This window comes from Camelina sativa, chromosome 9 (genome assembly GCF_030686135.1).
Source record: "Camelina sativa cultivar CO46 ecotype springtype chromosome 9, ASM3068613v1".
Taxonomy (NCBI): Eukaryota; Viridiplantae; Streptophyta; class Magnoliopsida; order Brassicales; family Brassicaceae; genus Camelina; species Camelina sativa.
In genome coordinates this window covers 24,009,286-24,022,864 of record NC_141888.1, presented here as the reverse complement: position 1 = coordinate 24,022,864, position 13,579 = coordinate 24,009,286, and the positions used below count along the sequence as shown (strand labels likewise).

Here is a 13,579-nt window from a genome sequence, read left to right as displayed (position 1 = left end):
AATTACGTGGTGGTAAAGTAGTTTCTAGTTGAAGAGAAATTGTCGTGTAGGTGTAAGTTAGAGATAAATTAGTAAATTACGCTCAGATGCACGATTTACAAAATTTATTTTCATTTGGCCAATCAAACTGGTAGCAGGTTTTAAACTCATTACCAAATTTGATGAATTGATTACTCGATGGATACACTCACTTTAAAGAAATTAGTCGGATAGTAAAAGTTCGCATCACCCCTATTTAAAAGAAAAAACAAATTATTAATATATTCACTAGTATAGTATAAGGGGAAGCTCTTTTTTTTTTTTTTTTGACAAACCACTATAGTATTTATCTCTTAGTGCGAGGATTCGAGATATAAAACATTTCTCTACGGACCTTAATAAAATATATTAAAGTCACAAAAAAGGATGATTAAAAAACCATCTACTTCTTGATTTGCTGATTATTTCTTTCAGTTGTAATAGCTAAGTTTCATTCAATCCATCAATGTATTTGGTTATTATGTTAATCAATATACATTCATCAATTTATAAGTGATATTTGTGAGCTGGGCCATAAAATGATCCAACAAGGAAGAAGCCCAATAAAAAAAGCTGGTCAAGATCAACTTTCTCAAGTCATGCCAAAAGCTGTACCTGCAATGCCTCTGCTACACAACCGTTTTAGCTCACTGCAAGATAAGGATGATGACTAGTTGATCACAGCTGTAATGAGAGCTGTCACATTGACTCATCAATTCTAGATTGTTCTCTTTGTTGTCTATATAAGGTATTGTCCTCTTTGTGTAAAAACTATCTTGAAAGTATAATAAAGAAACAGAGTATTTCTTGAGTCCTTACTTTATTCTCGTGGTATCAGAGCCTTGTAAACCCTAACAGGTTCTACAACGGCGACTTATTACTCTTTCCCTGACAATATTCATGTCACGAGTACAATCACTATCAAGCTCAACAACTCAAATTACCTTCTATGGAAAACTCAGTTTGAATCGCTCTTATCATGTCAAAAGCTCATCGGGTTTGTCAATGGAGCCGTGACAGCTCCTTCTCGTACCACCACGACAACAAATGGCGCAGAGGTTCCCAATCCGCAGTTTGAAAGCTGGTTCTGCACAGATCAACTTGTCAGATTGATACTAAGATTTTTGTGTCTCCTAGCAGGTTCAATTAACCTTAAGTGTTGTAGTATTTAAGGTGTCAATCCAAATGGGATGTTGCTAGCAATCAAGATGCAATCAAGGAATCACAAGTTAAGCCAATTCAAGGAGTGTTTTTATCTAAGAGTCCTAGAATGATCAAAATGCGAAATGGAAATGAGTCACAGAACAAGAAACAAGAATGCATGACAAGAAGCGAAAGTGAATAAAAACGCAAACGATTCTAAGCATGAACAAACGAAACAGTTCCAGGAATGTAATAAAAATCAGAAAGAAAGAAGTCCTAAGGATGGGGTAATTGATGTCGGTGGAGTATTCTAGTCTAAGGAGTGTTTAACATACCATAAGCAAAGTATCCCTAAACAATGAACATCACAACTTAGCTAATCCAATCTCTTGGCAAAAGCTACTCAGACGCAACCACTTCCATACCTAGCTCTCGCTAGAGAAACGTGGTCGAGCAGGCATGACAGACAAGTTCATTCGTGTCAACAAACATCCTAGACAACTAATCTCTTAGGCTAGGAACGTAAGTCTCTGGCACTAGTTGGTCAGACATTTCATCAAACACCTTTTGGGTGCGGAAATGTCTCGAACCTAGTTCCAATTGATCAGAGAGAAACAAGTAATTCTAACTCTAGTCCAGAAGGGAATTTTACAATCAAAGCTTAAACACTCTACATCCTAAGATCCTCCACCTAATCTATCCCATCCTCAGGAACTACCACACTACTCAGATCCGAAAATCATAGTCAAGGATGCAAACACCGAAATCATTGAATCAAGCATAATAAGATAGATAAAAATAAGATTAACAACTTTGTAGAAGGAATCAAATGCAAAATCTCAATAAATCTCAACGATATCGGAATACAAGTCTGAGAACGTGTTTTGGATGCTAGGTTAAAAACCTTCTGGGAACGAAAACGAGATTAAAAGATAAGATGTCTCCGCAAAGACTTAACAAAATGTATATATAGTAGTCCAACATGGAAAGCCCTAAAACTTAAAACGACAAGGTAAAGCGTCGGTTCGGTAATCTCCTGAAGCATGTGAAACCAAACGTCTTTCTTCCCGACATGTGCGATCAAGTCCATGTGCGTCGAATGGAATCCAATGTCATCATAGCTCGGATGGAAGGCTGAGGAGCATGGCTTGGACGGATAGCTCGGACGGAACGGAGATGGTGACAATGGCTCGGACGAGACGGAGATGGTGACCATGGCTCGGACGAAACGAAGATGGTGACCATGGCTCGGACGAGAATGAAGATGGTGACCATGGCTCGGACGAAACGAAGATGGTGACCATGGCTCGGACGAGAATGAAGATGGTGACCATGGCTCGGACGAGAATGAAGATGGTGACCATGGCTCGGACGAAACGAAGATGGTGACCATGGCTCGGACGAGAATGAAGATGGTGACCATGGCTCGGACGAGAATGAAGGTGGTGACCATGGCTCGGACGAGAATAGCTTCCAACGTTTCCTAAATACCTGAAATACTCCAAAATGCACAATGTATGCAAGGATGATGCAAGAGCTACCTAGACGTGCAAAGTGTATAGAAAAAAACTAGAAAACGATGCAAACCAATGAGTTATCCTAGCTAAATGCATGATAAAAATAAGCTAAGGAGAGACAAAATATAGACATATCAACTCTCCCAAGCTTACTCTTTGCTTGCCCTCAAGCAAACAATCAAGAATAGAGTATGGAGAAGAGGTGTGAAGATGGGGTCTCAGAACCTAAAACATGCTAAATAAAATAGTTAGAATCAAGGTCCTTGTTTTTAGTTCTATGATGCATGGTGAAAGAACTCTATATTTTTTTTTTACACATGCAATCCTATCAATCATTCCCTTTAACATTCATTAACAGAGAACCGTGAATCAAGCTAAGCAATGTCGTTGAACTCATTTGGCTAGGGTGAAGGGTTGGAGACTTAGATGGTCTCCTTCTCGAGTGGTTTCATCAATACATGACAAGGTTCTCTCACAAAAATGAGTTGAGCTTAAGAGAAGGCTAAAGGTTGAAACCAACTGATACATACAAGAGCAGCGTCCTGTCTACCCAAAGAACATTCCAAACCGAAGTTGGTCCTATCTCTACCCTTCATCAGAAACATCATCTCAAACCCATTCTTTCACTCTTTATACTTGGTCTTAGGGGAAGTTCACTTATTATCATTCTAGCAGATTGGGAAATCTTTATTATCACTATGGTTCTTTTTCTTTTCTTCTAAGGACTCTAGACATCATAAGCATTTTTACTTTCTTTCCTTTGTCTAATCTTTTCGTTTTATGCCCAGAACCAATAACTCATTGTTTTGCTCAACCCAAATCCTTTACTAGACTTGTAAACCTTGAAAACACATCCCCCTCCTAAAGACTTTCTCCCCTTTACTTTCTGTTTACACTTCACTTTTCTGCACAAATCCATACCCAATACCCAAAATCGAGTTCTCACCTAGTCCTACTAGTCCGGATAACGCGAACTAGAACTACACAGGATCCTACTCTTGTCGGTTAGAACCTAACACTTTCTAACAAGCTCAACTCGGAAAAAGGCCTGACATTCAAGAATACAATTGGCTTGAAAGAACGGTTGGTTAAGGGTGCGGGGAACTGTTCCAAAGATGGGAATCAGCTACTTGGATCGACAAGGGTGGTAAAAATGTGAAAGACAATCCAAGTATGTATATGGTATCCATGAGTTCAACTTCAATGCATAACAGGATAATTGCAAGTCAGGATTAGGTTCAAGTAGATAGGGAATGATATCAATTCAAAACATGCTTCAATCTTAAATTTTCAAGTTCAATCAACAAGCATCAAAGAACTAAGAACAAGGGCCTTGATCCTATCCTATTGAATCCAACATGCTAACAAGGTTACAATCATCATCAACCCCTATGCTAAATGCAACAACCCTATATGAATAAACCTAGACTCAATCCTAATATGCAATTGCAAACTACATGAACACTCTGTTTTTGTGGAAATTTTCGAAATTTTTTTTTTTCAAATTTTTTTATGGTTTTTCTATGCAAATAGATGGATGCAGACTCAAACATGATATGATGCAAAGATTTGAAATAAGAATCACAAAACACGACATTAGATACATCATCTCAAACCCTCCCCCAAACTTAAAATACACAGTCTCCTGTGTAAGAAAAATTTGCTGGAGGATTTAAGAATCACAATACAAACAATGCAGAAATGAAATGGTATATACAAAGGAAGGTAGGAGTACCTCAGTAGTAGAAAAAGGAGTCTGAGCTCGCCCAAGGAGCTGGTGCGTGGTACTGGCTCTGTCCTTCACCGTGTTCGGTATCCGCAGGAGTGGTCTCACCTGGTGGGTCGACTTGTTGCTCAACCGCTTGAGTGTTCTGATAAGTGCTCGGCTGCTCGTCGCACTGCATGTCGTCGACTCTAGACTCGCCATGGTCCGAGACCAATACTACCACATCCGTAGGCTGATAATCACCTTGCTGCCCAACTTGTTGCTCAACCTCTTGCTCAGCTTGAGCTGCAGAACGACGCGCTGATCGACGACTTGAGGAGGCTCTTGAACCACGCAAACCGCGTCCCCTTCTCTCCCTAGATTCATGTGATGAGTGGCGTGAAGGGACGGGAGAAGATGGAGAGTGAACTGCAGCAGGTCGAAGATGGAGAGTGAGCAGAGGTAATAGAACAAAGTGAGAACGTAAACAAAGAGTGATGAGGGAGTGGAATAATAATGGTCGTGAGGAGAGTATTTGTTTGGTAGGGGTGAAGAGTGAAGGGAGGGGAGAGTTGAATTTAAAGAGGAGAAAAGAAGGAAGAGTGGTGGAGTGATGGGAAGAAAGAAGACATAAAGTGATGTGTTTGTTGTGAGGGAACAAGAGAGGGGGGGGAGTGAGGTGATTGAAGATAATAGAGGTTCACGTGGGAGGGGAAGCCAACAAAGAGGGAGATGCAAGTGGGTTGCTTTCTTTTCGTTTTTTCGTTTTTTTTTTTTTTTTTTTTTTTTTTTTTTTTTTTTTTTTTGCTCCCTCTCCTTTTCACTCTGTTTTTCTCTGTATCCTCTATCTTTGTTGCACACACTCCCTTCTGTAGATTCCTGAACACAGAAAACCAAAAACAAAAATTAAAAACACAAGAATCCTAAAAATATTTACAGTGATACCTTTGGGACTTCCTCCCAAGTGAGCTTGTTTAAAGTCTCTAGCTTGACTTTTCAGCTTTTTATGCTTTTTGGGGTTCATGGAGGAGTACAGAAAACCCCTCTGGGCGGATTTGATCAGCTAAATATTTTTTTACTCTTTGGCCGTTTACAGTGAATTCGCTGCCATCCTTGTTCAGAAGAGTGATAGCTCCAAATGGCAAAACGTCTTTGACTGTAAATGGTCCAGACCACCTAGACTTAAGCTTTCCAGGAAATAACTTAAGTCTGGAATTGAACAGCAAAACCTGATCTCCAGCTTTGAGCTCCTTGACAATAATCTTCTTGTCATGAAAATTCTTTGTCCTCTCCTTGTAAATCTTGGAACTCTCATAAGCATCAAGTCTTATTTCTTCCAACTCATGGATGTCAAGAGTTCTCTTAGCCTGAGCTGTGTCAATATCCAAGTTCAGCAGCTTGATTGCCCAAAGTGCCTTGTACTCAACCTCCACAGGGAGATGACATGCTTTACCATATACCAACTGAAACGGTGTTCTGCCTATTGGCGTCTTGAACGCTGTTCTGTATGCCCAAAGAGTCTCGTCCAACTTGACAGACCAATCTTTCTTCGAGACTCCAACAATTCTTGACAAGATACCCTTGATCTGTTTGTTCGAAACTTCAACCTGACCGCTGGTCTGAGGGTGATACGCAGTAGACACTTTGTGCTTGACCCCATACTTTCTCAGCATGCTCTCAAAAACTTTGTTGACGAAGTGAGTTCCACCATCACTGATCACCGCTCTAGGTATCCCATACCTTGGAAAGATTATACTTTTGAACAGCTTCAGAACAACCTTGTGATCATTGGTGGGGCTGGCTATGGCTTCGACCCACTTAGAAACGTAATCAACTGCCACCAAGATATAGACATTCCCATTAGATGGGGGGTTGAAAGGACCCATGAAGTCTATCCCCCAGACGTCAAATATCTCCACTTCCAGGATTGGATTTTGGGGCATCTCGTTTCTCCTTGTGATGTTGCCCATCCTCTGACAAGCGTCACACTTGGTGATGAAGTTGTGAGCGTCTTTGAACAAGGTTGGCCACCAGAGACCTGCTTGGAGAACCTTCTGAGCTGTCTTGAATGTGGCGAAATGACCTCCGTAGACGGAACCGTGACAATGCTCAAGCACTCCCTGCACTTCCCCTTCTGCTATGCATCTTCTGAACAGACCGTCAGAACCTCTCTTGTACAGATAGGGTTCATCCCAGAAGTAGTGGTTGACCTCTCTGAAAAGCTTCTTCTTCCTGTATGGATCCATGTCATCAGGAACTTCTCCACATACCTTGTAATTCACAACATCTGCATACCAGGGTGCAGTCTCAGAAGTGATTGCCATGCATCTGATTTTGAGGTTCTCAACCCCTGTGTCATGCATCCGCTCACAAACCTGGGCTACCAGAAGTTGTTCCTCAGGCATTGAGTCATTTATTGGAACAACATCTTCTATCCTCATTCTTGACAAGTGGTCTGCAACTCCATTTTCTATTCCTTTCTTGTCAACTATCTCCATGTCAAACTCTTGGAGAAGCAGGATCCATCTCAGCAGTCTCGGTTTGGTATCCTTCTTCGAGTAGATGTGTCTCAGAGCGGCATGATCGGTATACACAATGACCTTCGAACCTACAAGATAACTCCTGAATTTCTCGAATGCAAACACAACTGCTAGGAGTTCCTTCTCTGTGGTAGCATACCTTCCCTGGGTCTCGTCCAAGGTGCGACTTGCGTAGTAGATGACATGAAGCTTCTTGTCAATACGCTGTCCCAGAACTGCTCCAACTGCGAAGTCTGAAGCATCACACATGATCTCAAAAGGATGATCCCAATTCGGAGCTTGCACTATGGGTGCTGAAACCAAGGCCTCCTTGATCTTGCTGAAAGCTTCCAAACATGCTGCATCAAATTCGAACTCAACCTCCTTGCACAACAACCTTGTCAAAGGTCTTGCAATTTTTGAGAAGTCCTTGATGAATCTCCTGTAAAACCCAGCATGTCCCAGAAAACTCCTGATGTCCTTCACTGTCTTAGGCTGTTGAAGCTGAACCATGACCTCAATCTTAGCTTTGTCAACCTCAATCCCTTTCTCAGAAATTTTGTGTCCCAGAACAATCCCTTCTTCAACCATGAAATGGCACTTCTCCCAGTTCAGCACCAGGTTCGTCTCCTCACATCGCGTCAATACCCTGCACAAATTTAACAAACAGGAGGAGAAAGTGGAACCGTATACAGAGAAGTCGTCCATAAACACTTCCACTGACTCCTCAATTAAATCCGAGAAAATTGAAGTCATGCACCTCTGAAAGGTGGCAGGAGCATTGCACAAACCAAATGGCATGCGTCTGTAGGCAAATGTGCCATAGGGACAAGTAAAGGTTGTCTTTTCCTGATCATTTGGGTGAATAGGGATTTGGAAGAATCCACTATACCCATCAAGGAAACAATAATAGGGATGACTAGCTAGTCTTTCCAACATTTGATCAATGAAAGGCAAAGGAAAATGATCTTTCCTAGATACAACATTCAACTTCCTATAATCTATACACATCCTATGTCCTGTGATGGTTCTAGTTGGGATTAACTCATTTTTGTCGTTTTTGATCACAGTTATGCCTCCCTTCTTAGGTACACAGTGCACTGGAGATACCCAAGTACTATCAGAGATAGGATAGATAACTCCAGCATCAAGCAGTTTTAGGATTTCTTTCTTTACTACTTCTTTCAGATTAGGGTTCAATCTTCTTTGGGGTTCAATACTAGCATAAGACTCATTTTCAAGATTGATCCTATGTGTGCAAAGACTAGGTGAGATTCCTTTGATATCATCTAAAGAATAACCTATGGCCTTTCTAAACTTTTTTAGCTCAGTGACTAGCAACCCCAATTCATCATCACTCAACCTAGCATTCACTATGACAGGATAAGTAGAATTGGTTCCCAGAAAAACGTACCTGAGTCCGGAAGGGAGAGTTTTGAGTTCTACCTTCGGAGCTTTCAGTTCCGACCAGTCATCAGCACGGGAGTCTGGAATGATCGCGGTCGAGTGGGAGATATCACGTTCTGAACTCTCTGTCTCAACTGCACGTACCTCCTTTGCGTCAGATATCTGCTCGAATTCCTCTGATCCATCCGTTTCTCTGTGGGAATCTAGCATATTCTTGTAACAAGTTGTCTCCCCATGCAGGAACCCTTCTTCTCCATCCTTGGTTAGAGCAGTTTTGAGATGATCCTCCTCAGCTAGTTCCTCCAACAGCTCATCAGCCAACTTATCCATCTCTTCAATATAGAAGACTTGTCCTCCTATTGTTGGCTTCTTCAAAGTATCCTTGATATCAAACTTCATGATGAAGTCATCGCCCAGATTAAGATCAATCTTGCCATTTCTGACATCAATGATGGCTCCAGCAGTCGCTAGGAACGGTCTTCCTAAAATCAGAGGATCTTTAGGTTCTTCATCCATCTCCAGAACCACGAAGTCAGTTGGTACTTCCACGTCTCTGATCCTGACAGGTAAGTCCTCTAAGATACCATGTGGAAGTCTCACTGATCTATCTGCAAGGATGAGGGAGATGTCGCATCCCTTAAACCTTGTGAAACCCAACCTCTTAGCCACAGAGAATGGCATCAGATTCACTGAAGCGCCAAGATCACATAAGCACCTCTCAAAAGACATGGGTCCAATGGAGCAGGGAAGAGTGAATGATCCAGGATCTTTGAGCTTCTTGGGTACAACCTTCTTCTGGATGATTGCACTGCACTCAAGACTTAGTACCACCATGCCTTGAACTTCTTTTGATCTCTCCATCACCAAGTCCTTGAGGAATTTCTGGTAGTGAGGAACAAGTGCGAATGCATCTAGCAATGGCATTCTCAACTCAATCTCCTTGACTTGCTTTTCGAACAAGGCTTTGTACTTCTCAGTAAGCTGCTTCTTGAACCTCACTGGAAATGGTAGAGGAGGCTTGTACGGTGGAGGGATGAACTTCGCAGGTCTGTCTTCAGGAACAGCAGGCTCCTTAACAGCTTCAGGCTCGGATTGCTTCACTGGCTCGATTGGATCTTTGACTGCCTCGACGGGGTTCTCCATCTGAGTGTCATCCTGACCAAAATCCTCCCCATCTAATTCCGCACTGTCCTCAGTGACGTCTGGTACTCCTTGCCTGGGAGGCAATGTTTTCCCACTTCTTAGCGTAATGGCACTGGCAAACTCCTTGGGGTTCTGAACAGCTTTACCTGGGAATTGGCCAGGCTTTGGTGCAGAAGTAGAAACCGATTGGCCCTCCATGTACCTTATCTTCGAATTCAGAGTTTCGAATTTGACGTTCAGATCATTGTAGGAACATTCCATCCGCTGACTTAGGTCAGCGAACTTCTTTGCAGTATCCATGGAACCGCTAGCTTGACCCTGAAGAATTTGTTGCATCATATGCTTCAGTTCTTGATCTGGGGTTGGTGTAGGCTGAACTGGTTGAGGGCGGAATCCTGGCGGTGGTCCCGAGGGAGCTTGGTAACCCTGCTGGAACTGTTGTTTTGGAGCGAATCCCGGATTGTAAGGCACAAAAGGTTTTTGTTGCCCTTGCTGTTGTTGTTGAGGAGGGTACACCTGATCTTGTGGATTAGCAACATTGGTACTTCGGTAAGACAAATTGGGATTCGTCTTGTAGGGGTTGTAACCTTTGTTGTAGCCACCCTGATTCTGAACATAGCTGATCTCTTCACTCTGCTCACCCTCCCCATCTGGAACTTGGAAAGGGTCGTCCTCAGAGACGAAGTGGACGCTCCTCTGCTGGCTCAGCAAGATACGGTCAAGCTTCTCATTTACATTCTTGAGGTCCTTCTTGTACTTCTCTTCAGACCCAGCGTCGCCGCGAAATGTGCGGTCATAATCCTCATTGTAGTTGCCGTCTGACTGGGCGAGATTCTCAACCAATTGCCATCCTTCCTCAACCTCTTTGTTCAAGAAATTACCGTTGGAAGCAGTGTCAAGCAGCATGCGGATTTTTGGAAGTACACCACGGTATAGAGTGCTCAGCAGTGACTCGTTGCTGAAACCATGGTGTGGACACTGGCTGTGGTAACCCTTGAAACGCTCCCAGGCTTCACAGAATGATTCTGAGCTCCTCTGAGTGAAACTGGAAATCTCATTCCTGAGACGTGCCGTTCTGGAGTTAGAGAAAAACTTGGCCAAGAATGCCTTCTTGCAGCCATCCCAGGTGGTGATTGAGCCCTTGGGAAGGTTTTTCTCCCATTGATGAGCCTTGTCTCCCAGGGAGAAAGGGAAGAGGCGCAACTTGTAACCATCCTCACTCACGCCGTTGATCTTGGTGAGACCACAAAGACGGTCGAACTCGTCCAAGTGGTCGAGTGGATCCTCCATAGGCAACCCGTGAAACTTGTTTCCTTGGATCATGGTAATCAGACCACTTTTGATCTCGAAGTTGTTGTTCGGCACGGCGGGAGGGACGATTCCAGCACGTTGAGTGTGAGTGTTCGGTGCATCCCCAGCACCAATGTTTCGCGGTCCCTGATGTGGTTCATGCTGTTGTTCCATAGTGACGTGTGCGAGATGCTCAACGGGTTGACGAGCTTGTCGTGGGCGTTGCAACCGGTTGATTTCGTCGATCACAGGAAGGAGATTCTGATGCCCTCTTGATCTGGTGTGCATGCAAGGTTGCAATCAACAGGTTCCTGAGATGCAAAACAAACAAGCAAACAACCAAAACAAGTCAGTACTCAGAATGATAAGTGTAACAGAACTTAATCTTGCAAAACTTGAAATCTCAAATGTAACAATACGAATCCCAAATGGCAACGGCGCCAAATTGATACTAAGATTTTTGTGTCTCCTAGCAGGTTCAATTAACCTTAAGTGTTGTAGTATTTAAGGTGTCAATCCAAATGGGATGTTGCTAGCAATCAAGATGCAATCAAGGAATCACAAGTTAAGCCAATTCAAGGAGTGTTTTTATCTAAGAGTCCTAGAATGATCAAAATGCGAAATGGAAATGAGTCACAGAACAAGAAACAAGAATGCATGACAAGAAGCGAAAGTGAATAAAAACGCAAACGATTCTAAGCATGAACAAACGAAACAGTTCCAGGAATGTAATAAAAATCAGAAAGAAAGAAGTCCTAAGGATGGGGTAATTGATGTCGGTGGAGTATTCTAGTCTAAGGAGTGTTTAACATACCATAAGCAAAGTATCCCTAAACAATGAACATCACAACTTAGCTAATCCAATCTCTTGGCAAAAGCTACTCAGACGCAACCACTTCCATACCTAGCTCTCGCTAGAGAAACGTGGTCGAGCAGGCATGACAGACAAGTTCATTCGTGTCAACAAACATCCTAGACAACTAATCTCTTAGGCTAGGAACGTAAGTCTCTGGCACTAGTTGGTCAGACATTTCATCAAACACCTTTTGGGTGCGGAAATGTCTCGAACCTAGTTCCAATTGATCAGAGAGAAACAAGTAATTCTAACTCTAGTCCAGAAGGGAATTTTACAATCAAAGCTTAAACACTCTACATCCTAAGATCCTCCACCTAATCTATCCCATCCTCAGGAACTACCACACTACTCAGATCCGAAAATCATAGTCAAGGATGCAAACACCGAAATCATTGAATCAAGCATAATAAGATAGATAAAAATAAGATTAACAACTTTGTAGAAGGAATCAAATGCAAAATCTCAATAAATCTCAACGATATCGGAATACAAGTCTGAGAACGTGTTTTGGATGCTAGGTTAAAAACCTTCTGGGAACGAAAACGAGATTAAAAGATAAGATGTCTCCGCAAAGACTTAACAAAATGTATATATAGTAGTCCAACATGGAAAGCCCTAAAACTTAAAACGACAAGGTAAAGCGTCGGTTCGGTAATCTCCTGAAGCATGTGAAACCAAACGTCTTTCTTCCCGACATGTGCGATCAAGTCCATGTGCGTCGAATGGAATCCAATGTCATCATAGCTCGGATGGAAGGCTGAGGAGCATGGCTTGGACGGATAGCTCGGACGGAACGGAGATGGTGACAATGGCTCGGACGAGACGGAGATGGTGACCATGGCTCGGACGAAACGAAGATGGTGACCATGGCTCGGACGAGAATGAAGATGGTGACCATGGCTCGGACGAAACGAAGATGGTGACCATGGCTCGGACGAGAATGAAGATGGTGACCATGGCTCGGACGAGAATGAAGATGGTGACCATGGCTCGGACGAAACGAAGATGGTGACCATGGCTCGGACGAGAATGAAGATGGTGACCATGGCTCGGACGAGAATGAAGGTGGTGACCATGGTTCGGACGAGAATAGCTTCCAACGTTTCCTAAATACCTGAAATACTCCAAAATGCACAATGTATGCAAGGATGATGCAAGAGCTACCTAGACGTGCAAAGTGTATAGAAAAAAACTAGAAAACGATGCAAACCAATGAGTTATCCTAGCTAAATGCATGATAAAAATAAGCTAAGGAGAGACAAAATATAGACATATCACAGATCGTGGCTTTTTGGCACTCTGTCTGAAGAAGTCCTCGGGTACGTTCATAATCTCACTACCTCTAGAGACGTCTGGATTTCTTTAGCTGAGAACTTCAATAAGAGTAGCATTGCTAGGGAATTTGCTCTTCGCCGTAGTCTATGGGTTCTAGAGAAAAAAGACATGTCTTTCGCTGCGTATTGTCGAGAGTTTATAGCTATTTGTGATGCCTTGAGTTCTATTGGCAAGCCAATAGATGAATCCTTAAAGATTTTTGGGTTCTTAAATGGTTTGGGGCGTGATTATGATCCGATTGCCACTGTCGTTCAAAGCTCCTTGAGCAAGGCCTCTCCGCCAAGCTTCGGTGATGTGGTTTCAGAAGTTGAGAGCTTTGACAACAAGCTTCAGTCTTACACGGTTCCAGAGGCTGTTACCCCATATCTTGCGTTTCATGTTCAACAAAATGGCTATGGAAATCAGTCGAGGGGAGGTTATCGTGGCAGAGGTCGATCTTCAGGCCAAAACAGAGGACGTGGAGGTTACTCTTCTCGTGGCAGAGGGTTCTCACAGTATCAAACAGCTCCGCAGTCTTCTGGTGAACGTCCCATATGTCAGATTTGTGGTAAAACAGGACATCTCGCGTCTGATTGCTGGAATCGATTTGATCATAATTATCAAAGACCTGATGTTGCTCAAGTGTTTTCTTCTCTGCAAATCTCTG

At 42.8% G+C, this 13,579-nt stretch overlaps 1 non-coding gene across 1 annotated transcript; it reads left to right on the top strand.

Annotated features, from left to right (window-relative positions):
• The first annotated feature begins 10,413 nt into the window (after positions 1 to 10,413).
• LOC147938637 (small nucleolar RNA R71) lies at positions 10,414 to 10,520 on the top strand. The gene has a single exon (XR_015567557.1). It is a non-coding gene; the product is annotated as a small nucleolar RNA R71 (small nucleolar RNA).
• The last annotated feature ends 3,059 nt before the right edge of the window (positions 10,521 to 13,579 follow it).